Source organism: Cornus florida, unplaced genomic scaffold, assembly GCF_030987335.1.
Source record: "Cornus florida cultivar Cherokee Brave unplaced genomic scaffold, ASM3098733v1 CherokeeBrave_3.0.0_Hap2_Chr10, whole genome shotgun sequence".
NCBI classification, from domain to species: domain Eukaryota; kingdom Viridiplantae; phylum Streptophyta; class Magnoliopsida; order Cornales; family Cornaceae; genus Cornus; species Cornus florida.
Genome location: NW_026775580.1, coordinates 3,666,820 through 3,694,750, shown reverse-complemented (window position 1 = coordinate 3,694,750; position 27,931 = coordinate 3,666,820). Strand labels below are relative to the sequence as shown.

At 32.2% G+C, this 27,931-nt stretch overlaps 1 long non-coding RNA gene across 2 annotated transcripts; it reads left to right on the top strand.

The window, feature by feature from the left end:
* Positions 1–20,009: 20,009 nt before the first annotated feature.
* LOC132279194 (uncharacterized) lies at positions 20,010–24,464 on the top strand. Of its 2 annotated transcripts, XR_009471242.1 has the most exons (5): positions 20,010–20,525; positions 20,606–20,710; positions 21,317–21,433; positions 23,179–23,253; positions 23,334–24,463. It is a non-coding gene; the product is annotated as an uncharacterized LOC132279194 (long non-coding RNA). The 2 variants fall into 2 exon arrangements; XR_009471241.1 differs by having other exon boundaries at positions 23,179–24,464.
* Positions 24,465–27,931: the final 3,467 nt, after the last annotated feature.

Sequence of the window (27,931 nt, the reverse complement as noted above, 5' to 3'; positions counted from 1 at the left end):
CTAATCTTTTGTAGGGTGCAATGAGGACTCAGCCAGTTCCTCAGGTAGTTCCACCATCAGTGATATCTGTAGGAGAAGCTGAGCCAAAAAGACGTCTTAAACTTATCTCCACATTCATCAGACTCATGCTTACACTATTTGAGGGTGGGAATGATCCGTTATTGGTAGACGACTAGTTTGACCAGGTGCAAAAGCATATTTCTGCTCTGGCAATTGAAAGTGATTATATGAAGATTCTGTTGGCTACCTACAACTTTACTAGGGATACCAAATTGTGGTGGAAGCCTGTGTCTGGCAGAATTGATGTGAAGACATTGTTATAGAATCCTTATAAAGAGTTGTTTTATGATAAGTTCGTTCCTATGACCAAGAGATGTGAGCTACATAAGGAGTTTGTCTCTCTATTTCAGAACAGTTCTATGACGGTGATAGATTACGAGAATAGATTCACTTCTCTTTCTCGTTTTGCTCCTGAGATTGTAAGTAAGGAAACAAATAAAGTCCACAAGTTTGTGTAGGGACTCCATTATCAGATTAGGACTTTTGTGGCAGCATAGTGCCTAAAGACTTATCCTTAGGCTGTAGAAAGGGCATTGATTGTTGAGGCTGAGCTGAATGACAAAAATCAGACTCGGGATTAGTGGAGGCAAAGATTAGCCTGTGGTTCAGGGGCAGAGAGTTAGTCTGGCAAGAGGCAGAGAGGGGGTTCATCTCCGTCTGGAGGACAGCAGTCAGGGCGACCCACTCCTTCAACTTCTGTGCTATTAGGATCAGGTAGGAGTGAGATCATATGTTTTGGATGTCAGCAGTCTAGCCATTATGTCTCTGATTGTCCGTAGTCTTTTTCTACGGGAGCTTGCTTTGGATGTGGTGGGCCACAGGGTTAGAGACTATTCGAGGAGGATTGGTGGCTCAGGCAAAGGTTCTGGTAGTGGTTGGGGTACACAACAGAGACCATCTCAGTCTACTGCAGTACAATCTGGGTTTAGACCACCACAGCCAGTCATGTCTTCACAGGCATCGAGACCAGCTGGAAGGGGTATTTCTACAGGGACTGGTTAGTAGTCTGGAGCTCAAGCTGGAGGTTCACAGGCTCAAACATCCCAGGGCCTAGTGTATGCACTTCCTGAGTCATCTTCGGGACCATTAGTGGTGAGCGGTATGTTTCCAGTCTTTAGATCTTGGGTTCGTATTTTGTTTGATTCTGGTGCATCTCATGCATTCATTTCATGCACATTTGAACTTGCATCGGGATTGGAGATTGGCTTTTTGGACTGAGCATTGTGTGCTGATAAGCCGGTCAGTGGTCCATTGGTTGTGAGCAGAATGGTGCGGGATTGGGTCATTGTGATTGCTGGGCGGACTTTGGTTTTTGATCTTATCTTTCTCAAGATGACAGGGTTTGGCGTTATTTTTGGAATGGATTGGTTATCATCATTTTATGCCAGGATTGATTGCTTCAGTGGTAGAGTTTTAGTGTGTACACCGGAGGGAGATTATTTTGTGTTTGTGGGAGATCGGGGTGATTCCATGGTTTCAGCTTGTTATGGTGTTCGTGGTCAGGATCGTTGTGATTTTTTCTTAGCTAACATTTTAGCTGAAGAAGATGGTGATATAGGGATAGTTTATCTGTCAATTGTTTGTGACTTCTTGGATGTGTTCCCGGATGACTTACTTGATTTACCTCCTAGAAGAGAGATTGAGTTTGTGATTGACTAAATGCCTGGTACTATGCCGATTTCTATGGCTCCGTATCATATGGCACCAGTAGAGCTGGAGGATTAAAGAAGCAGTTGGATGATTTGAGGCTGAAAGGTTTTATTCGGCCTAGTGTTTCACCATGGGGCACGCTAGTGTTGTTTGCAAAGAAAAAGGATGGTTCTATGAGGTTGTGTATTGATTATCAGAAATTGAATCATGCAACCATCAAGAACAAGTATCATTTATCGCGAATTGATGATTTATTTGATCAGTTGAGGGGAGCTATTTGATTTTCCAAGATTGATATGAGATCTGGTTATTACCAGTTACAAGTTCGGGATGAGAATATTTCGAAGACAGCTTTTTGTACGCGGTATTGTCATTATGAGTTCATTGTGATGCCTTTTGGGTTGACTAATGTACTAGCGATATTCATGGATATGATGCACCGTGTCTTTCATAGATATCTGGACTAGTTTGTGGTAATGTTTATGGATGGCATTATGTGTATTCACAATCTCAGGAGGATCACGAGATCCATCTGAGGATTACGTTGCAAATGCTAAGGGAGCACCATTTGTATGCTAAGTATTCAAAATGTGAATTTTGGCTACAAGAGGTGAATTTTTTGGGACGTGTTGTTTCAGGCAATGGTGTATCAGTTAATCCTTCAAAGATAGAAGCAGTTCTGGATTGGGAATGTCCAAAGAATGTGTATGAGATTCGGAGTTTTCTTGGCTTAGCGGGTTATTACCGCAGGTTTATGAGGGACTTCTCTCGCTTAGCCACTCTTATGACTCAGATGACTCGAAAGGGGATCAAATTTGATTGGACTGAAGCTTGTGAGTCGTCTTTTCTGGAGTTGAAGACTAGATTGACTACAGCTCCAGTATTGGTGATACCTGAGCATGGCTTAGGTTATGTTGTCTTTTGTGATGCTTCTCGAGATGGTTTGGGTTATGTGTTGATGTAGGGTGGTAAGGTAGTGGCTTATGGATATAGACAGTTGAAGATTCACGAGCTTAACTATTCCACTCATAACTTGGAGTTGGCAGCAGTTGTCTTTGCTTTGAAGAGCTGGAGGCATTATTTGTATAATGAGAAATTCGAGGTGTTCTCGGATCACAAGAGTCTCAAGTACCTTTTCTCCCAGAAGGACTTGAATAACAGACAGAGGCGATGGGTTGAGTATTTGGAAGACTATGATTTTGATTTGCAGTATCATCCAGGTAAGGCGAATGTGGTAGCAGATGCCTTAAGTGGAAATCTCATGGAGTTTTGGCTGGATTAGCCATTTGGAAATGGAAGATATTAGAGGATTTAGTAGAAATGGGATTGCATTGTTGTGATGATAGTGTTTGTTGTGAGTTAGCTTTTTTGTTTAGTCTTGTGGTTCAACCTACTCTTATTACACTGGTGATTGAGTCAGAGAGACAGGATTCAGATTTAGCTGCCATTCATCAGTTGATTTCAGATGGGGACATAGTAAAGACTGGACCTTACACACAGATGGTGGTTTACGGCTCAGAGGCTTGCTTGTGGTTCCTACAGTTTGTCGGGAGGATATGTTACCGGAGTTTCACACTTCTCGATTTACTGTTTATCCAGGTGGTACTAAAATGTATCATAATTTGAAGCGCCAGTATTGGTGGAACGGAATGAAGACAGATGCAGCTCAGTTTGTTGCTAGATGTTTTACCTGTCAGCAGGTAAAGGCAAAGCATCAGAGACCTGCTGGTCTGTTGCAGCCACTGCTAGTAGCACAGTGGAAATGGGAGTGTATTGCCATGGATTTTGTGACAGGACTTCCGAGGTCACAGAAGGGTAATGAGTCTGTCTGGGTCATTATTGATAGATTGACTAAAACAGCTCATTTTTTGCCTGTTAAGTCAATAGATTTTGCTGAGGCACTTGGAAGATTATATGTTACAGAGATAGTGAGATTGCATGGGGTTCCATTGTCCATTGTTTCGAACAGGGATGCCAAGTTCACATCGAAGTTCTGGGAAGGGCTTCATGCAGCGTTTGGCTCACCGTTGCATTTCAGTACTGCATTCCATCCCCAAATAGATGGCCAGTTGGAGCGTACTATCCAGATCTTGGAAGATATGCTTCGAGCTTGTGTGCTTGATTTTGGTGGTAGTTGGGAAGATCATTTACCTCTTGTTGAGTTTGCTTACAACAATAACTATCAGTCGAGCATTGAGATAGCTCCTTTTGAGGTGTTGTATGGTAGGCCATGTCGTTCTCCTGTTTGTTAGACTGAGGTGGGTGAGACAGCTGCCTTAGGGCTAGATATTGTCTTGGAAACTACAGAAAAGATTAAATTGATTCGGCAGCGGTTGTTGACTGCTCAGAGCCGACAAAAAAGTTATGCTGATAAGCGGAGACGGCCATTATCCTTTGAGGTGGGAGACCACGTGTTTCTCAAGGTTTCTCCATGAAAGAGATTGATACGGTTTGGAAAGGTGGCAAGTTGTCACCTAGTTTCATTGGGACGTTTGAGATTTTGGATCATGTAAGTAAGGTTGTTTACAAATTGGCATTGCCACCACAGATGGACAGGGTCTATAATGTGTTTCATGTTTCGATATTACGAAAGTATGAGTCGGATCCATCACACGTGTTGAGTTGGGTTGATGTTGACATTGATGAGAATGTTTCTTACGAAGAGGGACCCGTTCAGATTCTTGACACTTAGGACAAAGTTTTAAGGGGTAAAATGGTGACTTTCGTGAAGGTTTTGTGGTGACATCACAGTGTTGAGGAGGCTATGTGGGAACGGGAGCAAGATGTTCATTCCGCGTATCCGAGTTTGTTTTCTTCCCCAGGTATGACTTGATTTCGGGGACGAAATCCTTGTATGTTGGGGTGACTGTGAGAACTTGCATTTTTATCATTTTTTGGACATGTTGGCATTTATGCATTTTTATTTTATTGTCGGGATTATGATTAATTGCAAATATGGTTATTTTATTTGAATGTCATTTAATTATTTTATGAGAGGCATTATTGACTTTTATTGTGTAAATGATATTTATTTATTTTGTGAGGGATATTGTGGACTTTTGGTATGCAAATGGCATACTTCGTATTTGGAAAGACTTAAGGGGCATATTAGACTTTTATCATGCACATGACACGAATGGTATTTAGCAATTATTGATGGGCTTATTAGTCATTTTACATAACCCTACCTTTGACTATGCGTGTGGGCTTACACCTATGTGTACATTAAGCATTATTATATGATATGAATAACAAAGGTGTGTATTGCATCTGCTGAAAAAGAAATCCTGTAGCTTCATTTTCTTGTTCTTCTTGAGGGTTATGTTTTAGCCTCTAATTTGAGTCCTTTGTGTTGAGATTTTGAGAGGGGTGTGTGAATGAAAAAGTTTCCTAAGGGAGAGACCTTCCGTGGTATAAGAGTTGTGCACATTTTATTAATTATGGGCTGTCAAAAAGGGTGTTGAAATGACGTAAGCGAAAGTGATAAATTTGTTCACGAGGAACAGGTTATCTTAAATCCACAAGGTGGGTGTTTTGAATCCACAAAACAAAAAGAGAATTCAGATAAATCTGATATATTATTTAATAATTGAATTAATAAAAGGTTAATTCTGCACTTTGCAGTACACGTATTTATAAGAATAGAAACCTAATTCTAGAAGAAAACTAAAATATAAAGAAACCTAATAGCAAAAGGTAAATAATTTCTTAAAAGAAATTAATTAAAATTAAACTTCCTATAAAAAATATAAAAATAAAATAAATAAGAAATCTAAAAAATAAAAATTACTAACTAGATAAAATTGTCCTACATCAATCTCTAAAAGATAAATTAAGAATTTATATGAATTTGAACAGAACAATAGCATGTAATTTCAGTCAAATAGTTTCAGAATTTTGCACAGAATTTCAGTTTAGTTTTTTATACACTTTGCAACTCAAATTGAAAGAAATTAACTCACTAAAGGCAAAGGAATTGAGGGTTAGACAATCTTACCTCAAAAGGAGCTTAAACCCTTGCCACCAACACTTTGAAAAAAAAAATGAAGAACACCTCCCTTTAAAAATACAGCTGTACCTCTTCTTTCATGATGTAGGATAAGTTTATCTAGTTAGTAATTTTTATTATTTAGATTTCTTAATTATTTTATTTTTATATTTTTTTATAGGAAGTTTAGTTTTAATTAATTTCTTTTAAGAAATTATTCTCCTTTTACTATTAGGTTTTTTTATATTTTAGTTTTCTTCTAGAGTTAGGTTTCTATTCTTATAAATACATGTACTGCAAAGTACAGAATTAACCTTTTATTAATTCAATTATTAAATAATATATCAGATTTCTCTGAATTCTCTTTTTGTTTTGTGGATTCAAAACACCCACCTTGTGGATTCAAGGTAAACTATTTCTCGTGAACAAATTTATCATTTCCGCTTAGGTCAGAGATGATTTGATATTATGATAATATAATTAATTATCTTTCATTGAGAATTGGTTTCACACAATTTGATTGAGAAATGAATTTACTATTAATTTCTGAAGTTAGAGTGTTCTCGCTGGAAATCCTAGGTTGGGGGCAGATTTTGTCCGAGTTTTCTCATCAAACTTGCTTTAAATGGTAAGGTATTTTGATAAAGTAAAATTTTATTTTGAAAATATAATCTTTAAAATTTCAATGGCCTTTGGATTTATTCAATTTGGACGAGAATTGTTTTTTTTTTTTTTTTTTCAAAGTTGGAAGCTACAGGCTGGAAATCAGTTTTCTGGGCAGAATATGTTTCAAAATTTTGGGCCAAAACTATCCCAATTGGGAAGGGATTTTGTTAAACTAAATTGATAATTTCAAATTATATTGTTTAAGCTTTCATTGGGCTTTGGAATCACTCAATTTGATATAGAATTGAAATTGTTATGAACTTTTAAAGATGAAGGTAACAAGCTGCGAATGGAACTGTTTCATTATATATAAACTTTGGGATATGACACAAATGAGCATTCATCTTGCATGGTTATGGGGTTCAGGTTAGAATGGAAAAGGAAGTGAAAACATCTCATTAGATGGTTTTGAAAACCGGATAACGGGGAGGTGCTTTCTATCCGTGAGAATTTGAAAGTGGGATTGAATCAATGATTTTAAAACCGAACAAAGGAGTTGCCTTATGACTGTGTAGTTAATGGGAATCTAGAGAAGATGTAGGAGTTGCTTATGTGTAATTGTGTCACTAGGCCCCAAATGATCACAAGGAGTTGCCTTGTATCAAGGATAGATGACCAATTCTTTTCTCGTGGTACTGGGGAGCAGACCTAGGCAAATTACATTAGCTTTTGTGATGGAACGGGGTTTCGGGAAGTGAGAAATGTCAGTGGCATTAGCATTAACATTTGCATTGCATGGCACTTCATTTTATTATCTCACATGACATCATATCTTTCTCGAGCCTATATGATTTCTTTATCTTTTATCTGTTCTTTGTCTGGATTCACGGAGGTATTAAGGAGTGTACTTTAGGCAATTCCCGTTAAGCTGTGATTGCTCATTCCTATTTTATACACATCTTTTTAGGTCATGGCATGGATGGTATGGAGGATGTTCCTCCTCAGCTGTAGACAGAGTTGAGGCTGATGTTGTGGTGTTTTTATTCCGCATTTTTGACAACGTGTTGTATTATATTTATTTTCAGATTATCCCAAGCATGTAATAAATGTTATTTTAGACTTTAAGACTTTTAAGTTTTAATATATGTATCTTATCTATTTAATTTTTAGGTATGGTTTTATAATAGAAATAGATAGGTGTATATGAGGTTGAGACATGTTACAGCGATAATTATGATTATGAGACTGTAAGTATTTGTGTGTTGTGTTCATAATCCGGACTACGGTCTTGGGACGTGACAACAATACCTCAAACAAGGTAACTTTGAAGTCACTAGAGTATTTTAATGTATAAAAAATTGTATCCTTTAAAGAAAATGACAATTTTGAGTTAAACTTATTTAAGTTCCCTTTGAAGTAACAAACAATGTTTTAATGAGTAAAGATGGAATCTTTGATTGAAAATATCTCAATCAATGTACCTTTTAAGTCACTAGACCTTTTTAATATATAAAGATTGAATTTTTGAAAGAAAATTATACTTTTGTCTCGAGTTAAACATATTCGAATTCCCTTTGAAGTCACAAAGAGTGTTTTAATGAGTGAAGATTGAATTTTAGAATTAAAATACCTCAATTAAGGTACCTTTTTAGTCACCAGATGTTTTTAATCAATAAAGCATGAATCTTTGAATGAAAAAGAGGGTTTTGAGTTAAAATTATTTGAGTTCCCTTTGAAGTGACAAAAAGTATTTTAATGAGTAAAGATTGAATCTTAAAATAAAAATACCTCAATTAAGGTACCTTTTAAGTCACTAGAACATTTTAATGTATATTGATTGAATCTTTGAAAGAAAATTAAAATTTTGTGTTAAATTTGTTCGAGTTACCTTTGAAGTTACAAAGAGTGTTTTAATGAGTAAAGATTGAATCTTTAATGAAAAATATCTCAATCAAGGCACCTTTTAAGTAACTAGACCTTTATAATGTCTAAAGATTAAATATTTAAAAAATAAAAGGGAGTTTTGAGTTAAACTTATTCGAGTTCCGTTTGAAGTCACAAAGAATGTTTTAATGAGTAAAGATTGAATCTTTGAATAATAAAGAATGAGTCTTTGAATAATAAAGATTGAATCTTTGAAGGAAAATGAGAGTTTTTAGTTAAACTTATTCAAGCTCCCTTTGAAGTCACAAAGAGTGTTTTAATTCGTAAAGGTTGAATCTTTGAATAAAAATACCTCAATCAAGGTACCTTTTAAGTCAGTAGACATTTTTAATATATAAAGATTGAATCTTTGAAAGAAAATGAGAGTTTTTACTTAAAGTTATTCTAGTTCCCTTTGAAGTCATAAAGAGTGTTTTAATGTATAAATATTAAATCTTTGAATCAAAATACCTCAATCAAGGTAACCGTGTAGCTACTAAACCTTTTTAATATATAAAGATTGAATCTTAGAAAGAAAATTAGAGCTTTTAGTTAAACTTATTCAAGTTCCCTTTAAAATCACAAAAAGTGTTTTAACGAGTAAAAATTAAATCTTTCAACGAAAATACCTCAATCAAGGTACCAGTTAAGTCACCAAAGGACCAAATGGCCTAGCAGTATCATTCCTTCTTCCCTAAAGGGAAGGTCGGGAGTGGTAGGGTGTGTGAGTAATTGCTTTAACTTCCAAAAAAAAAATGGTACCAGTTAAGTCACTAGACCTTTTTAATGTATAAAGATTAAATGTTTGAAAGAAAATGAGAGTTTTCAGTTAAACTTATTCGGGTTTCCTTTGAAATCACAAAGAGTGTTTTAAGGATTAAAGATTGAATATTTGAATAAAAATACCTCAATCAAGGTACCTTTTAAGTCACTAGACCTTTTTAATGTATAAAGATTTAATCTTTGGAAGAAAAAGAGAGTTTTGAGTTAAACTTACTCAAGTTCCATTTTTTTTTTCCTAGTTGGGACTCACACACACGGCCTCCACTGAGGTTCGAATTCCTGACCTCCCTTTGGGAAGTAGGAGTCTTGTATCGCTAGACCACAGGCATGTTAGTCTCAAGTTCCATTTGTAGTGACACAGAATGTTTTAATGAGTAAAGCTTGTATTTTTGAATGCAAATACCTCAATAAAGATACCTTTTAAGTCACAAGACATTTTTACTGCATAAAGATTGAATCTTTGAAATAAAATGAGAGTTTTTAGTCAAACTTATTCGAGTTCCCTTTCAAGTCACAAATAGTGTTTTATTGAGTAAAAATTGAATCTTTGAATGAAAATACCTCAATCAAAGTACCTTTTAAGTCATTAGACCCAAAGTAACCTTGATTGAGGTATTTTTATTCAAAGATTCAATCTTTACTCATTAAAACACTCTTTGTGACTTCAAATGGAACTCAAATAAGTTTAATTTAAAACTCTCATTTTGTTTCAAAGATTCAATCTTCATACATTAAAGGTCTAGTTACTTAAAAGGCACCTTGATTGAGGTATTTACATTCATAGATTCAATCTTTACACATTAAGACAATATTTTTCACTTCAAAAGGAACTCGAATAAGTTTAACTCAAAACTATCATTTTCTTTCAAAGATTCAATCTTTATACACTAAAAAGTTCTTGTGAGGTAAAAAGTACTTTGACTGAGATATTTTCATTCAAAGATTCAATATTTACTTATTAAAACACTCTTTGCGACTTCAAAGTAAATTTGAATAAGTTTAACTAAAAACTCTCATTTTCTTTCTAAAATTCAATCTTTATACATTAAAACACTCCAGTGACTTAAAAGATAAAGTATTGGGGTATTTTCATTCAAAGATACAATCTTTACTCATTAAAACACTCTTTGTGATTTTAAAGGGCACTCAAATAAGTTTAACTCAGAACTTTTATTATCTTTCAAAGATTAAATCTTTGTACATTAAAAAGGACTAGTGACTAAAAAGGTACCTTTATTGAGGAATTTTCATACAAAAATTCATTAAACACTCTTATGTGACTTTAAAGAAAACTCGAATACATTCAACATAAATATCTCTTCTATTTTTTTCAAATATTCAATCTTTATACATTAAAAAGGTCTATAGACTTAAAATGTACCTTGATTGAGGTATTTTCATTTAGAAATTCAATCTTTACTCATTAAAACACTGTTTTTGACTTCATAGTGAACTCGAATAAGTTTAACTAAAAACACTTTTTTTTTTTCAAAGATTCAAACTTTATACATTAAAATAGTCTAAGGATATAAAAGGTACCTTGATTAAGATATTTTCATTTAAAGATTCAATCTTTACTCATTAAAACACTCTTCATGACTAAGGGAAATCGAATATGTTTAACTAAAAACTCTCATTTTCTTCCAAAGATTAAATCTTTAGACATTAAAAAGGTCGAGTGACTTAAAAGGTACCTTCGTTGAGGTATTTTCATTCAAAGATTGAATATTTACTCATTACAAATCTTTTTGTGACTTCAAAGGGAACTCGAATGAGTTCAACTCAAATCTCTCATTTACTTTTAAATATTTTCATTCAAAGATTCATTCTTTACACTTTGTAACAACAATCTTTGTGACTTAAAAGGGAACTCAAATAAATTTAACTCAAAACTCTCTTTTTCTTTCGAATTCAATATTTTATTCACTAAAGCACTCTAATAACTTCAAAGTAACCTTGATTGAAGATTTTTATTCAAAGATTCAATCTTTACTCATTACAACACTCTTTGCGACTTCAAATGAAACTCGAATAAATTTAACTAACAACACTCATTTTCTTTGAAAGATTCAATCCTTATACATTAAAAATGTCTAGTGGGTTCAAAATTACCTTGATTAAGGTAATTTCATTCAAACATTCAATATTTACACATTAAAACATTCTTTGTGACTTGAAAGGGAACTCGAATAAGTTTAACTAAAATATCTCATTTTCTTTCAAAGATTTAATTTGTATACCTTATAAAGGTCTACTGACTTAAAAGGTACATTGATTGAGGTATTTTCATTCTAAGATACAGTCTTTACACATTAAAACACTCTTTGTGACTTCAAAGAGAACTCGAATAAGTTTAACAAAAAAACTCACTTTCCTTAAAAGAGTTAATCTTTATACATTAAAAAGGTCTAGTGACTTAAAAGGTATCTTAATTGGTTTATTTTCATTTCAAGATTCAATCTTTACTCACTAAAACACTATTTGTGACTTCAAAAGGAACTCGAATAAGTTTAACTCAAAAACCTCATTTTCTATCAAATATTCAGTAGTTATACATTGGAACGGTCTAGTGACTTACAAGGTAACTTAATTGAGGTATTTTCATTCAAATATACAATCTATTCTCATGAAAATACTCTTTATGACTTCAAAAGGAACTCGAATAAATTTAACTTAAAACTTTCATTTTTTTTTCTTTTTCTAAAGATTCAATCTTTACACTTAAAAAGGTCTAGTTATTTAAAAGGTACCTTGATTGAGGTATTTACATTCAAAGATTCAATATTTACACATTAAAACACTCTTTGTCACTTCAAAGGGAATTCGAATAATTTTAACTCAAAACTCCCATTTTCTTTTAAAGATTCAAACTTTATATATTAAAAAGCTCTAGTGACTTTAAAAGTACCTTGATTGAGGTATTTTCATTCAAATATTCAATCTTTACTCATTAAACCACTCTTTGTGACTTCAAAGTAAACTAGAATAAGTTTAACGAAAAATTCTCATTTCTTTCAAAGTTTCAATCTTCTTACATCACTCTAGTGTCCTAAAAGGTAAGGGATTGAGATATTTTCGTTCAAAGATGCAATCTTTACTCATTTAAATACTCTTTGTGACTTTTAAAGGGCACTCGAATAAGTTTAATTCAAAACTCTCATTTTCTTTCAAATATTAAATCTTTAGACATTAAAAAGGACTAGTGACTAAAAAGGTACCTTGATTGAGGCATTTTCATACAAAAATTCAATCTTTACTCATTAAACACTCTTTCTGACTTCAAAGGAAACTCAAATAAGTTTAACCCAAAACTCTCATTTTCTTTTAAAGATTCAATCTTTATACATTAAAAAGGCTTACAGACTTAAAAGGTACCTTGATTGATGTATTTTCATTCAAATATTCAATCATTACTCATTAAAACACACTTTCTGACTACAAAGGGAACTCGAATAAGTTTAACTAAAAACTCTTATTTTCTTTCAAAGATTCAATCTTTATACGTTAAAATAGTCAAGTGACCTAAAGGTACCTTGATTGAGGTATTTTCATTCAAATATGCAATATTTACTTATTAAAACACTCTTTGTGACTTCAAAGGGAACTCGAATAAGTTTAACTCAAAACCCTAATTTTCTTTCAAAGATTCAATTTGTATATATTAAAATGGTCTAATAACTTAAAAGGTACCTTGATTGAGGCATTTTCATTAAAAGATTCAATCTTTGCTTATTAAAACACTCTTTGGGTCTTCAAAGGGGGCTCGAATAAGTTTAACACAAATCTCTCATTTTCTTTCAAATATTTTTATTCAAAGATTCATTCTTTACTCATTATAATAATCTTTGCAACTTCAAAGGGAACTTGAAAAAGTTTAGCTCAAAACTATCAATCATTTTTTTTCATAGATTCAATTTTTTATACATTAAAACGCTCTACTGACTTCAACGTAACCTTGATTAAGGAATTTTTATTCAAAGATTCAATCTTTACTAATTAATATACTATTTGTGTCTTTTAAACGGCACTCAAATAAGTTTAACACAGAACACTCATTTTCTTTCAAAGATTAAATCTCTGTACATTAAAAAGGACAAGTGACTAAAAAGGTACCTTAATCGAAGTATTTCATACAAAGATTCAATCTTTACTCATTAAACACTCATTATGACTTCCAAGGGAATCCAAATAAGTTTAACTCAAAACTCTTATTTTCTTTTAAAGATTGAATCTTTATATATTAAAAAGGTCTACAGACTTAAAAGGTACCTTGTTTTCATTCGAATATTTAATTTTTACTCATTAAAACTCATTTTGTGACTACAAAAAGTACTCAAATAAGTTTAACTAAAAACTCTTATTTTCTTTCAAAGATTCAATCATTATACGTTAAAATAGTCTAATGACTTAAATGGTATCTTGATTGAGGTATTTTTAATCAAAGATTCAATCTTTACTCATTAAAATATTCTTTGTAACTTTAAAGGGAACTCGAATAAGTTTAACTCAAAACTCTGATTTTCTTTTGAATATTTAATCTTTATACATTAAAATGGTCTAGTAAATTAAAAGGTACATTGATTGAGGTATTTTCATTCAATGTTTCAATCTTCACTCATTAAAACACTCTTTGTGACTTTAAAGGGAACTCAATAAGTTTAACTCAAATATCTCATTTTCTTTCAAGTATTTTTATTCAAAGATTCATTCTTTACTCATTATAATAATCTTTGCAACTTCAAAGGGAACTTGAATAAGTTTAGCTCAAAACTATCAATCATTTTCTTTCAGATTCAATCTTTTATACATTAAAATGCTCTACTGACTTCAAAGTAACCTTGATTAAGGAATTTTTATTTAAAGATTCAATCTTTACTAATTAATACACTATTTGTGTCTTTTAAACGGCACTCAAATAAGTTTAACACAGAACACACATTTTCTTTCAAAGATTAAATCTTTGTACATTAAAAAGGACAAATGACTAAAAAGGTACCTTAATCGAAGTATTTTCATACAAAGATTCAATCTTTACTCATTAAACACTCATTATGACTTCCAAGGGAATCTGAATAAGTTTAACTCAAAACTCTTATTTTCTTTTAAAGATTGAATCTTTATATATTAAAAAGGTCTACAGACTTAAAAGGTACCTTGATTGAGGTATTTTCATTCGAATATTCAATCTTTACTCATTAAAACTCATTTTGCGACTACAAAAAGTACTCGAATAAGTTTAACTAAAAACTCTTATTTTCTTTTAAAGATTCAATCATTATACGTTAACATAGTCTAATAACTTAAATGGTACCTTGATTAAAGTATTTTTAATCAAAGATTCAATCTTTACTCATTAAAACACTCTTTGTGACTTTAAAAGGAACTCGAATAAGTTTAACTCAAAACTCTGATTTTCTTTCGAATATTCAATCTTTATACATTAAAATGGTCTAGTAAATTAAAAGGTACATTGATTGAGGTATTTTCATTCAATGTTTCAATCTTTACTCATTAAAACACTATTTGTGACTTTAAAGGGAACTCAAATAAGTTTAACTCAAATATCTCATTTTCTTTCAAATATTTTTTTTCAAAGATTCATTCTTTTCTCATTATAACAATCTTTGTAACTTCAAAGGAACTTAAATAAGTTTAACTCAAAACTCTCATTTTGTTTTATAGATTTGATATTCTATACATTAAAATGCTTTACTGACTTCAAAGTAACCTTGAATGAGGAATTTTTTTTCCAAGAATCAATCTTTACTCATTAAAACACTCTTTGTGACTTCAAAGGGAACTCGAATAAGTTTAACTCAAAACTCTCTTTTTTCTTCTTTAAATATTCAATCTTTATACATTAAAAAGGTCAAGTGACTTAAAAGGTACCCTTAATGAGGTATGTTCTTTCAAGGGTACAATCTTTACACATTAAAACACTCTTTGTGACTTAAAAAGGAACTCTAATAGGTTTAACTCAAATCTCTCATTTTCTTTCAAAGATTCAATCTTTATACGTTAAAAAGGTCAAGTGACGTAAAAGGTACCTTGAATGAAGTATTTTCTTTCAAAAATTGAATTTTTACTCATTAAAACACTCTTTGTGACTTCAAAGGAAACTCGTATAAGTTTAACTAAACACTCTCATTTTCTTTTAAAGATTCAATCTTTATACATTAAAAAGGTCTAGTGACTTAAAAGGTACCTTGATTGAGGTTTTTTAATTCAAAGATTCAATCTTTACTCAATAAAACACTCTTTGTGACTTCAAAGGGAACTTGGATAAGTTTGATAAAAAAAACTCTCATTTTCTTTCAAAGATTCAATCTTTACTCATTATAACATTCTTTATGAATTTAAACAGAACTCGAGTAAGTTTGACTCAAAACTCTCTTTTTTCTTTCAAAAATTCAATATTTATACATTAAAAAGGTCTAGTGACTTAAAAGATACCTTGATTGAGGTATTTTCATTCAAAGATTTAATCTTCACTCCTTAAAACACTCTCTGTGAATTGAAAGGGAACTCGAATAAATCTTTACTCCTTAAAACACTCTCTGTGAATTTAAAGGGAAGTCGAATAAGTTTAACTCAAAACTCTTATTTTATTTTAAAGATTCAACTTTTATACATTAAAAAGGTCTATTGAATTTAAAGATACCTTGATTGAGATATTTTCATTCAAATATTCAATCTTTACTCATTAAAACAGTAGTTGTGACTTCAAAGGGAGCTCGAATTAGTTTAACCAAAAACTCTCATTTTCTTTCAAAGATTTAATCTTTATATGTTAAAAAGGTTTAGTGAACTAAAAGGTACCTTGATTGAGGTATTTTCATGTAAAGATTCAATCTTTACACATTAAAACATTCTTTGTGACTTCTAAGGTATTCAGAATAAGTTTAACTCAAAATTCCCATTTTCTTTCAAAGATTTAATATCTTTATACATTTAAATGGTATAACGACAAAAAAGGTACCGTGATTGAGGTATTTTCATTCAATGATTCAAGATTTACTCATTAAAACACTCTATGTGACTTTAAGGGGAACTCGAAAAAGTTTAACTCAAAACTCTAATTTTCCCTCAAAGATTAAACCATTATACATTAAAAGGTCTAGTGACAAATTTTGTTATAATGAGTAAAGAATGAATCTTTAAATAAAAATATTTGAATGAAAATGAGAGTTTTAGTTAAAACTTTTTCAAGTTCCCTTTGAAATCAAGAAGATTGTTTTTGTAATGACCCTGTCATTTTTCTTCCTTTCTTTTTCTCAAATTTTACAGATGAATTTTTTTCGTTGAATTTTCTTTTCTGAGTTTGGTTACTCATCACTTAGTGTCATCTCGAGTACTCAAAAATAATTTCCGAGACTTTTTCCTTTAGATTGACAGCTTCCTTTAAGGACCGAGTTATTTTCACATTTTCACTTTTTGGATACTATTCACTTTTCGTCCTTTTTTCATTTGTCACTTTGTTGGAACAACCTCACTTTCCATGTTCGTAGTTGAGTTTTGACTTCACGAGTTTTTACTCCAGTTGATTTCCTCAAAACACATAGCTTTACTTTTGGAGAAAAGCTCGTCGGTTGTTTCTTTCTCCCGTAGGGGCGTGGATGAAAGGATTTTTCAGAAACATTGATGTTTCTTGGGGTGTTTTTCATAAATATATTTTAGAGATATTTTGATTAGGGGTTTTTAAGAAAATATCTTTTAGAAGATATTTTCATTCTGGGCAGTTTTGCAGTTATCCCTTTTTATAGGGGCCATTATGTAATTAACAAAAGTTATTGTAAAATATCTTGTTTTGAGCCTGGATCCTCATACAGGATTCATTTTCACTTTTCATCGAGTCGTGTACTCTTAGAATTTCTTTCTGGTCGTTTTTCCCAATTTTAGAGTTTTCGGCCCTAGTTGCCGCCGAACTTGTTCGGGGTATATCTTCCTGCACAGGACTTAGTTTTTGATACTGTTTCTTCCATTGTTCAATTTTTTTTTTTCATTTCGGTTCTTTTTTGTTCACGGTGTTTTACCGTTTGAGCGCGTCTGCGCGAATTCTACTTTTCCGGACCCTACGGGGCCCTTTCGAGGCACTTTTAGGGTTTTACTATAAATAGAATGACTTAAAGTGAAAAATTAAATTTTCACCATCTTCTTCCCTTCTTTGGCCAGCAGCCATGGCAGCCCCTTGGGCTGCCACCTTCTTTCTTCTTCTCTATTCACTTTCCTTTGTTATTTGCCTCGAGCCTTAGCATTTATCGAAGGCCTTGGTGAGGCACACCTTTCCCCCTTATTAGAAACCATTTATGACCATTTTTGAGTTTAGGTTTTGAGTTTGGGATTGAATTTTGGTGGAGCCTCAAAGGTTAAAGTTACTTCCCTCGTTGTCCCCGACATAACCTAGGAGAATCATCGGATTCGGAGCACTTTTCTTTCAGTGGGGATTTGAGATTTTCATCTCAAATCGAGGTAGGGGATGTTTTAGGTTTGTATAAATATTGTATTGAAGGTATTTCATGCTTATACAACTTGTATGCATGCCTAAGTATTTTATCTAGAATTTAATTTAATTATTTTCTATGTATAAGATTTAATTCTCATGGTTGTATATTGTTTGGAATTAAATTGTGGCATGCTATTAAATTAGGTCTTGATGTGCTAGTTAACATATATTAAATTGAAAGTATTTGAATAAGTATTGAAACTTTTATTTAATCTTTCACTTGTATGAAAATTTAATTCACATGGTTGTAACTAGTATGAAATCAACTTACAATGTGATATTAAATTAGGCATTTGTATGTTCTTTAACATATGTGAATTTGAGAATATTTAGAGTTGTTTTAAAATCTAAAGAAAATTAATTAATTAGGTTAATTAATTTTATTTTTAAGTGTTCTACACACTTAATTGGATTTTTAACTTGATATTGTTGATGAGCTTGGCACATTCTATCATATACGTTAAATTGAGAATATTTGAATAGGTTTTGAGACTTTTATTTAATTATTTTCTTTGTTTGGAATTTAATTCACATGGTTGTACCTAGTATGGAATGAACTTACAATGTGATATTAAATTAGGCCTTAATATGTTCATTAACATATATGAAAATAAGAATATTTGAATAAGTATGGAGAACTTTATTTAATTATTTTCTTGTATGAAGTTTAATCTACCTAGTTGTAAGTTAGGTAGAAATAACTTGTAATGTGATATTAAACTAGGCCTTGTCATGACGTTTAACTTATATTAATTTTAGAATATTTGGAGTTACTTTGTAATTTTGAGAATTTAATTATTTTATTTAATTAAATCCCATTATATGCTTCCATTGAGGTAGTTAGGTATTGAAGCTGTTTCCATGCTTAACTTGTAAATTTGGAACTTGTTGTATGATTACATTATAGTATTCCATGAGTAGAAGTTATAATTTAATTAGCTTATATACACATTATGCATTTGACATGTCATATGCTATTGTAGCTTAAAGACATAGGATGAATATTGTGTGTTTTACTTGACTTGTTTGTGCATGGTAGTTGACTAAAATATTGTGTATATGTATTATGCCTTGATGCACAACTTGTTGATTTTGGGAAAGCTTCCAAAGTATTGTAATATGTTACGGCTATGGCACGGCTCAAGTACGAGGGATGAGAACTCCCCCTATAACATTTAGTGCGCATTGGGTGGTTCCCTGAGTGCTAGTAACCCTAAAATACCAATATACGGTTTGATTCTGGGTTTAGTGCGCGCTAGATAGTACCGTGCGTGCTAGTAACCCGAGATCAGCTTGCTTCGTCATTGAGGCCGTATGTCCTTGTCTTTTCGCCACTACTTGATTTCACATTCAATTCTAAGTTGTTTAATATGGATTATTTATAGTTTGTGATATGGTGTTTGACATTTCGATTAGGTGTAATATACATGTGTTTAGTATACTTACATGCCTTACTTTTCAATACGAGTTAATAGTACTAATTTGTTATAACTTGTTGTTTCCGTATTTTAGATTTCGAGTTGTTAACTTTGATAATCTATTCCTTGATGCGTTGTATTAGAAATTCTAATGTTAATTAAAATTGCATTGATAATGTAATTTGGGTATTAATTGTTTAATGTAGCTTAGGATGATTCCTTAGACTCATTTAGAACATAGACGTTAGGTGGTATGAACTGTTTCGGTTGTTTTCGCATTTTAGGTTACAAGTTGATAACTTTGAATACCTATGTCTTGTTGCGTTGTACTATATGCTCCTATGTTGTTAACTTGCATAAATGATGTGGTTTATATTAAAAGTGCTCTAAGATAACTTAGGATACTCCCTGAGTCTCACCTTTGACATGGACGCTAGGTGGCATAACCGTATGAATGGATTTATATCAACTTAATAAGTTTGTAAAACGTTAGGTTTATGTATGCTCATCTTCTACGAGTAGCTTTATGTTACTCACCCACGTAGTGGGACCATTTTTCAAGCACAGGATTCAAGACTTGGGGCTTTACATTTGCTTTGGGATGTCTTGTAGACTTGAAGTATTTATTTCATGAAAATGTTGGCAAAAAATGCTATTTGTAGCTTTATATGTCAAACTTGTATATTTGGTTCTAAATATGTAACGTGTACGTAAGTACACTTTTAGTGATGTATTTGACTTGTATGTAATGATGCCATGGGCCAAGGACACACTACAACATATTAGGGTTTCACCAGCGCTTTTTAAAAGCGCTGGTGTTGAGTACAAATTACCAGCGCTTTCTTAGAAGCGCTGGTATTGAGTACTAATTACCAGCGCTTTTTTAAAGAGCGCTGATGTTGAGTATAAATTACTAGTGCTTTAAGAAAAACGTTGGTGTTGAGTACTATTAACACCGGCGTTTCTAAAAAAACCGCTAGTGTTAAGTACTAATTACCAGCGCTTTTTAAACAAACGCTGGTAAATGCGAAATGTAGTGCGGAAAACTTTGGCGCTTTAATTTTCACTTTATTTCTAACTTTACCAATTTCATCCAAACCCTAGTTTCTCTTTATCCTCCCCAATCGTCTCCATCTCTATTCCCGGTCTCAACTCTGAACTTGCCCCCCTCTCTCTCTGCAACTCCCTAGTCGCCTCCATCTCTCTCTCTCTGTAACTCCCCAATTGCTTCAATCTCTATTCTCGGTCTCAACTCTGAACTTGCGCCCCCCTTCTCTCTCTGCAACTCCCCAATCGTGATGACACGTGCCCCTCCTCCTCAACCATCCCTCTCTCTCAGCAATTTTGCCTCCAATCGTAAACATATACGGACCCCAGCTGGCTCGAAACCGGTCCGAGTACATAAACGTCGGCCTATACTTGTTCGCCACCATTGTTCTTCTCTGTGGCTTCATTGATCGCTTCGTTGCTAAGAAAATCTCTACAAATCATTTGATTCACTTTATGTAATGGCCTCCGAGCTTGATATCAATGGCGATTTGGCATCTTCGGCTCGAATCTCCTCAAAAACCTCCCCCAACTCTCCCCTGACCAGGTTCATATATATATATAATTGAAATGGTTTGATTTTTTTAGTTTCTGCATTTGATTGGAATACATGATGTTGTGTGGTAGGTTGAGGTTGCGAAGTTGCTGTTGGAGGTCAGACAGAGCCATCTGTTCTAGCATTGGCCTGAGCCTGGCGTCGATGATGATGAGAAGCTAGTTTTCTTTGATCAGGTATATGAAGGTTTCTATATTTGAATTGATGCAATGTCAATGTGAACAATTTTGCAGATCATTCTTGTTATGCAATATCAATTCTTCTCTCTCTATATGATATCATAAATTATGTTGAGTTATGAATATATACATACTTTTTGGATTAAAACCGGGGATACTGGTGAAAAAATTCAGTAATTCAGTTTGAAAACAAGCATAAGAATAGAAAAGTCTGGATTTTTTCGAAGGTAAAAGCTATAATAAGGGCGCTGTTACTGTGAGTTTATGCCCTCATCATAGACTTTCTCTATTCTAAATCTGGCAATTAATACAGTTGTACTTAAAATTTTATAATGAGCCTCCATAGCTACTTTTAAGAAGAGAAATTTTAATATTACAATTAATTGAAGTTTAGGTTGTACTGTTTGACTTTTATCTTCCCTTTTGAATCTGCCTCACCTTTATCTCCATGGCGTAACATTTCTCTTGAATTCATGTTAGAAGTATTGTTCCAATCTTTATCTCTGTGGCGTAACATTTCACTTGAATTCATGTTAGAAGTATTGTTCCCATACCTTATTATTTTATTTTTAAAATTTTATAAACTATAGCTGTTTCTTTTAGGTTGCTCGACTTAATGCAAACTATCCTGGTGGGTTGGCATCATATATCAAAACTGCCAGAGAACTCCTAGCAGATTCAAAGGTGGGGAAGATCCCATTTGATGGTTTTACACCTTCTGTAAGTTAACTTACTTTTGAAATTTGTTCTGAAATTATGTTAATATATTCTTTACATTTGCAACTTATGGGTCTTGGACACGTTTATAATCATGTTTAATTAACCCAAATTATGTTAATGTATTCTGACAACCATTACACCCTCAATTGTATGGTCAAAGTAAATTGGCAGTTGATGTGATTAGACTCAACTGATTAAATGGTAGACTGAGGTGTATCGTCTACTACTCAATATTAGATAGACTGCTAAATGATTTACGGGATTTATAGATAATATAAGTAAAGCATCAATACTAAAAACCAACTGGAAAAGAAAAATCCTCATAGCTGAACTCAAGTAATGGGGATTCAGGTTTGAGCTGAGTTGCGTAAGTAAACCATCATAAATATGGAAAAGCTAAAGCATCATAAAGTGTACTTTACACTTTCTCCTTTTCTCATATAACCTAATTTTCAATTACTCATCTTAATTTTCAATTTTACAACTCAATTTTGCAAATATATAACTAATTGTAGTAGTAGTTGACAGAAGGATTTAGGTGTTAATACTCATCTTAAATTTCTAAACTTCCCATAGGAGATTGTCGCATTATCATGGAGCTAGAGTATAATAAGGCTATAAATGAAAAAATCTGATTATGAATAGTTTGATTAATCAGATTTGGCTAAGCTAACAGGATCATTCAAGTTTGTTGTAAAACAATATTATACTACACAATTGGCCTTTACCTAGATAAGGTATGTCATTCAAACTTTTTGTTTTTCTTTGAAGGTTGTCGACTCACCATGAATTGCTGTACTGTTTACTTTTTAATTAAGTATCCGATTGTCTAAGTTACGTGCATAATAGATCTACTCTATATTGTATTCACTAAGTTGATAAGTCTCTTAGTGAGCATTCATTTTCTTGGTCAAATATACTTTCATTGAAATCATATTCAGTTGTCCTTAACTTTGCCATTTTAAATCTATTATTACTCACCAAATATATATAATAAGTCTATAAATTTGTGGGTTCAACCGCAAAAACTGAAAAGGGGAAAAAAAAAAAACACAAAGTTTATGCAGGTTTTGGAAGAAAATTATACTGTTACTTAGTTCTGGTGAGAGTTTTTGGGAATGTTAAGGACATATGAGCCAAATGGCAAAACCTAACTATTTCAATACTAAGCATCCAATAAAAGACTGAAAAGTACAAATAAAAAAACAAAATCTATTTGGCTTCCTACAAGTACAAACAACATGAAAAAATAAGAAAAGTAAAAATCTGATCAAAATGTGACAGATTGGCGCAACAAAACTCCTCAATATAAGGTCAACTAACTCTTTCACGAATCAAATGCAGCATTTCAATTGCAAGTCTACATATTTTCAGAAACACATAGCCAATTAGCATTTTCAGATCCTGAATATTATAGATCAAGAAGAGTACAATAACAACAATTCAGAAAAATAAATAATAAAAAAAGCTAACTGAAATTTATACTTATTTGTTCGTTGGTGATCATCTTTGAACTATATAATAATTATTTCATTTGAACTAATATTTGTTGATTTATAAAAAAATTTAGTGTGTTTATGTGTATATATGAAGACATGGGATCTTAAAATTTTTATGTGTTTATATGTAATGTTCATTGATCTTCCCAAATTCCTCAGAAAATTTCTCATAAATGTTACTAGTCTTTACTAAATATATGTTTACTTATGCTAAGATTTCATGTATTTTGTTTTGTTATTTTGAAGGGTTTTGATTCTTTAAATGCTCCTCCTAGAGTATCCCCAAATTCATTTTCTAGTCGTGATGCCAATTCAGTTAAGGTTATGAACTTTTAATTTCTCTTATATGTTAAATTTTCATTTATTATAATGTGCGCTTAATGAATTTATAAAAAATGTAGGGTAATTCAAATCAAATGGGCAAGAAGAAGACTTGTTGAAGTTGAAGTTGAAGCTGAAGATGGGGTCGTGGCTGTGCTTTCAGTCTTTTCCTTCGCCTTGGATGGGTTCTTTTTGAAAAACTTGTACTACATTTGTCAAAAATACTTAATTCTTTTTGTGTGACATTTAGTATCTTTATCTAGACAATTTGGATGTATTTTCATATTGGCAGGTTAACTTGTGGTTGTATTAGTATACATTTTGGCTTTTTGGTTGGCATTTACTAGCTTCATCTATTAGTAGCCAATTTCGATGGTATTTTTCATATTGGCAGCAGGTTAACTTATGGTTGTATTATGTAAAAATAATTTGGGTAGTATTTTTATATTGACTGATGTTATATTGGATGATTTTTTTTTTTCAAAAACAATAAAGGGGGAGAAAAAAAATAAATATAAAATGACCCTTTACTAGCACTCTTTTAAGAAGCGCTGGCATAGGGGGGGGAGGAAAAAAAAAAATTTTAAAAAAACTAAAATGACCCTTTACCAGCGCTTTTTGGAAAAGCGCTAGGAAAGGCCTTTTACCAGCGCTTTTTGGAAAAGCGCTGGGAAAAGCCTTTACCAGTGCTTTTTGGAAAAACGCTAGTAAAAGGCCTTTACCGGCGCTCCTAGAAAAGCGCTGGTAAAGGCCTACTGACACAGGCTTTACCAGCGCTTTTGGAAAAGCGCTGGTAAAGCGTTGGTAATTGAATTACCAGTACTTTTTATGACTTTTACCAGCCATTTTGAGTGTTGGTAAAAGCCAGAACTGTTGTAGTGACATTTATTTTGCATTCTATGTACTTTTATTTCTAAGTGATTTTGTTGAAAAATAAAAAATGCCATGTTTTAAGGTCACTACATTTGCATGGGCGGTGGGAAGTGGGTTTTAACACTTCCATAGGGTCTCTTCAATCATGCATGAAGTTTGGCCAAGGGCCAAATGGTCATTTGAAACCATTTTATAATTTTAAGTTTCAAATTTCTCTTTAAAAGTCCATTTTTGGCATTTTTGAGGTTCGGATAGGTCGTATTTTGCATCAGGCATTTATGGGACCCACGAACCATTCTTGCATTCTTAAAATCACTAAATACGTTTACATGCATAATCTTTTTAGCACACAACACCATTTAGGGTCAAATGAACACTTGGTGCAAAGTTATATTTTTATTGTTTTTGACCTAATCTGATCTAGGGGTATTTTTGGCGTTTCACAACGAGTTTTAAAATTTTCTTTCGACATGATTGGCTAGAAAACTCGATTTTATGGTGGGTTTCTTCTTCGTATGTTTCCAAAAAAATGCATCTAAGGGTCTGAAACGGCCATTGAACAGCAAAAAGCTGTAAAAAAAAATGCATGCTATCAGCATGGCATGTTAAGGGGCTGCCATGGCGCACGCAGCATGCCCCTTGCAAGCGCATGGGGGCCGTCATGGCCCCCTTGTCGGGCCGCAACGTCGATTCTTCTTTTGGGCTTTTCTTTCTCGTCCGGACTCTGATTCAAGTGATTTTTTTTTTTAACTTTATTAATTTTTCGTCATCTATCCAACGATGTGCTCGGTTACACTTATATATTTTTAAAAAATTACCAGTTTACCCCTAGGGCATTATTTGTCCGTTTTTCGTCGTAAGGCCATATTTTCTTCGTCCGGAATTTGAATCAAGCTATTTTTGAGTCTAACTTGATTAATTTTTCGTTATCAATCCATTGGTGTACTTGGTTACACTTGGATATTTTTGTAAAATTACCAGTTTGGCCTTGAGGCCAAACTTGTCCGGTTTTCCTTTTTATATTGCTTCCGCTTGCTTTCTTTTGGATTCCGTGACTTTTGGGAAGTCATAGACATATCTTTGGATTGATGTACATTTCTTGAGACGTTGATTCCATGTTAAAGGGCCATTTTGCCCTTGGGGGCTTCTTTTGGTCTTTTTCTATTCTTTTTTTCCGCGTTGGTTCTCGTGGAGTTCCGTGGCTTAATGGAAGGTCACTTTGGAGTCCTAGGGATGTTGTATATCCCTAGAGACCTTGTTTATGTTTTTGCTTTAATGAGTAAAGATTGAATCTTTGAATGAAAATAACACAATCAATGTACCTTTTAAGTCACTAGACCTTTTTAATACATAAAGATTGAATAGTTGAAAGAAAATGAGAGGTTTGAATTAAACTTATTAGAGTTCCCTTTGAAGTCACGAAGCATGTATTAATGAGTAAAGATTGAATCTTTGAATTAAATTACCTCAATCAAAATACCTTTTAAGTCACTAGACCTTTTTAATGTATAAAGATTGAATCTTTGAAAGATAATGACACATTTGAGTTAAACTTATTCGAGTTCCCTTTGAAGTCACAAAGATTGTTTTAATGAGTAAATATTGTATCTTTGAATGAAAATACCTTAATTAAGGTACCTTTCAAGTCACTAGACCATTTTAATGTATAAAGATTGAATAGTTGAAAGAAAATGAGAGTTTTTAGTTAAACTTATACGAGTTCCCTTTGAAGTCACAAAGAGGGTTTTAATGAGTAAAGAATGATTGTTTGAATGAAAATACCTTAATATGGGCACCTTTGAAGTCACCAGACCGTTTTAATATATAATGACTGAATCTTTGAAAGAAAATGAGAGTATTAAGTTAAACTTATTCGAGTACCCTTTGAAGTCGTAAAGAGTGTTTTAATGAGGAAAGATTGTATCTTTAAACGAAAATACTTCAATCAATGTACCTTTTAAGTCACTAGACCTTTTTAATATATAAAAGTTTGAATCATAGAAAGAAAATGAGAGTTTTGAGTTAAACTTTTCGAGTTTCGTTTAAAGTTACAAAAGTGTATTTTAATGTGTAAAAATTGTATCGTTGAATGAAAATACCTCAATCAAGGTACCTATTAAGTCACTAGACCTTTTTAATGTATAAAGTTTGAATCATTGAAGAAAAATGAGAGTTCTGAGTTAAACTTATTCGAGACTCCTTTGAAGTCACAAAGAGTGTTTTAATGAGTAAATATTGAATCTTTGAATAAAAATGTCTCAATAAAGGTTACTTTGAAGTCACAAAGAGTATTCTAATGTGTAAAGATTGAATCTTTGAATAATAATACCTCAATCAAGGTACCTATTAAGTCACTAGACCTTTTTAACGTATAAAGATTGAATCTTTGAAAAAAATTTTGAGTTTTTAGTTGAAATTATTCAAATTCTCTTTGAAGTCACAAAAATTGTTTTAATAATTTAAGATTAACTCTTTGAATTAAAATACCTTAATTAATGTACCATTTAAGTTAATGTATAATGATTGAATCTTTGGAAGAAAATATGAGTTTTGGGTCCAAATTATTCAAGTTCCCTTTGTATTCACAAAGAGTATTTTATTGAGTAAATAATGTATTTTTGAATGAAAATACCTCAATCAGGTACCCTTTAAGTCACTTGATCTTTTAATGTATAAATATTGAATCTTTAAAAGAAAATGAGAGTTTCCAGATAACTTATTCAAGTTCCCTTTGAAGTCACAATAAGTGTTATAATGAGTAAATATTGAATCTTTCAATGAAAATACCTCAATCAAGGTAGCATTTAAGTCGCTAGACTTTTTTAATGTATAAATAAAGAAAATAAGAGTTTTGTATTAAACTTATTCGAGTTGCCTTTGATGTCACAAAGTGTGTTAATTTAATAAGTAAAGATTGTATCTTTGATAGAAAATACCTCAATCAATGTACCACTTAAGTCATTAGACCGTTTTAATGTATGGAGATTGAATCTTTGAAAAAAAAAATGAGAGTTTTTAGTTAAACTATCCGAGTTCCTGTTGAAGTCACAAAGAATGTTTTAATGAGTAAAGATTGAATATTTGATTCAAAATACCTCAATAAAGGCACGTCTTAAGTTACTAGACCATTTTAATGTATAAAGATTTATTCTTTAAAAGAAAATGAGATATTTGAGTTAAACTTATTCGAGTTCCATTTGAAGTCACAAAGAGTGTTTTAATGAGCAAAGATAGAATCATTGAATGAAAATACCTTAATCAAAGTACCTCTTAAGTCACTAGACCTTTTTAATGTTTAAAGATTGAATCTTTGAAGGAAAAAAAAATGAGTGTTTTGGATTAAACTTATTTGAGTTCCCTCTGAAGTCACAAAGAGTGTTTTAAAAAGTAAATATTGTATCTATGAATGAAAATACCCTAGTTAAGTTACCTTTTAATTCACTACACCTTTTTAATGTATAAAGACTGAATTTTTGAAGAAAAAAAAAAAAGAGAGAGTTTTTAGGAAAACTTATTCGAGTTTCTTTTGAAGTCACAAAGTGTAAATGAGTAAAGATTGAATCTTTGAAGAAAAATAACTCAAACAAGGTTACATTAAAGTCACTAGAGCGTTTTAATGTATAAAATATTGAACCTTTCAAATAAAATGAGAGTTTTGAATTAAACTTATTCGAGTTTCCTTTAAAGTCATAAAAATTGTTTTAATGAGTAAAGATTGATCATTTGAATGAAAATAGTTTAATTAAGGTACATTTTAAGTCAGTAGACCTTTTTAATATATAAAGATTGATTCTTTGAAAGAAAA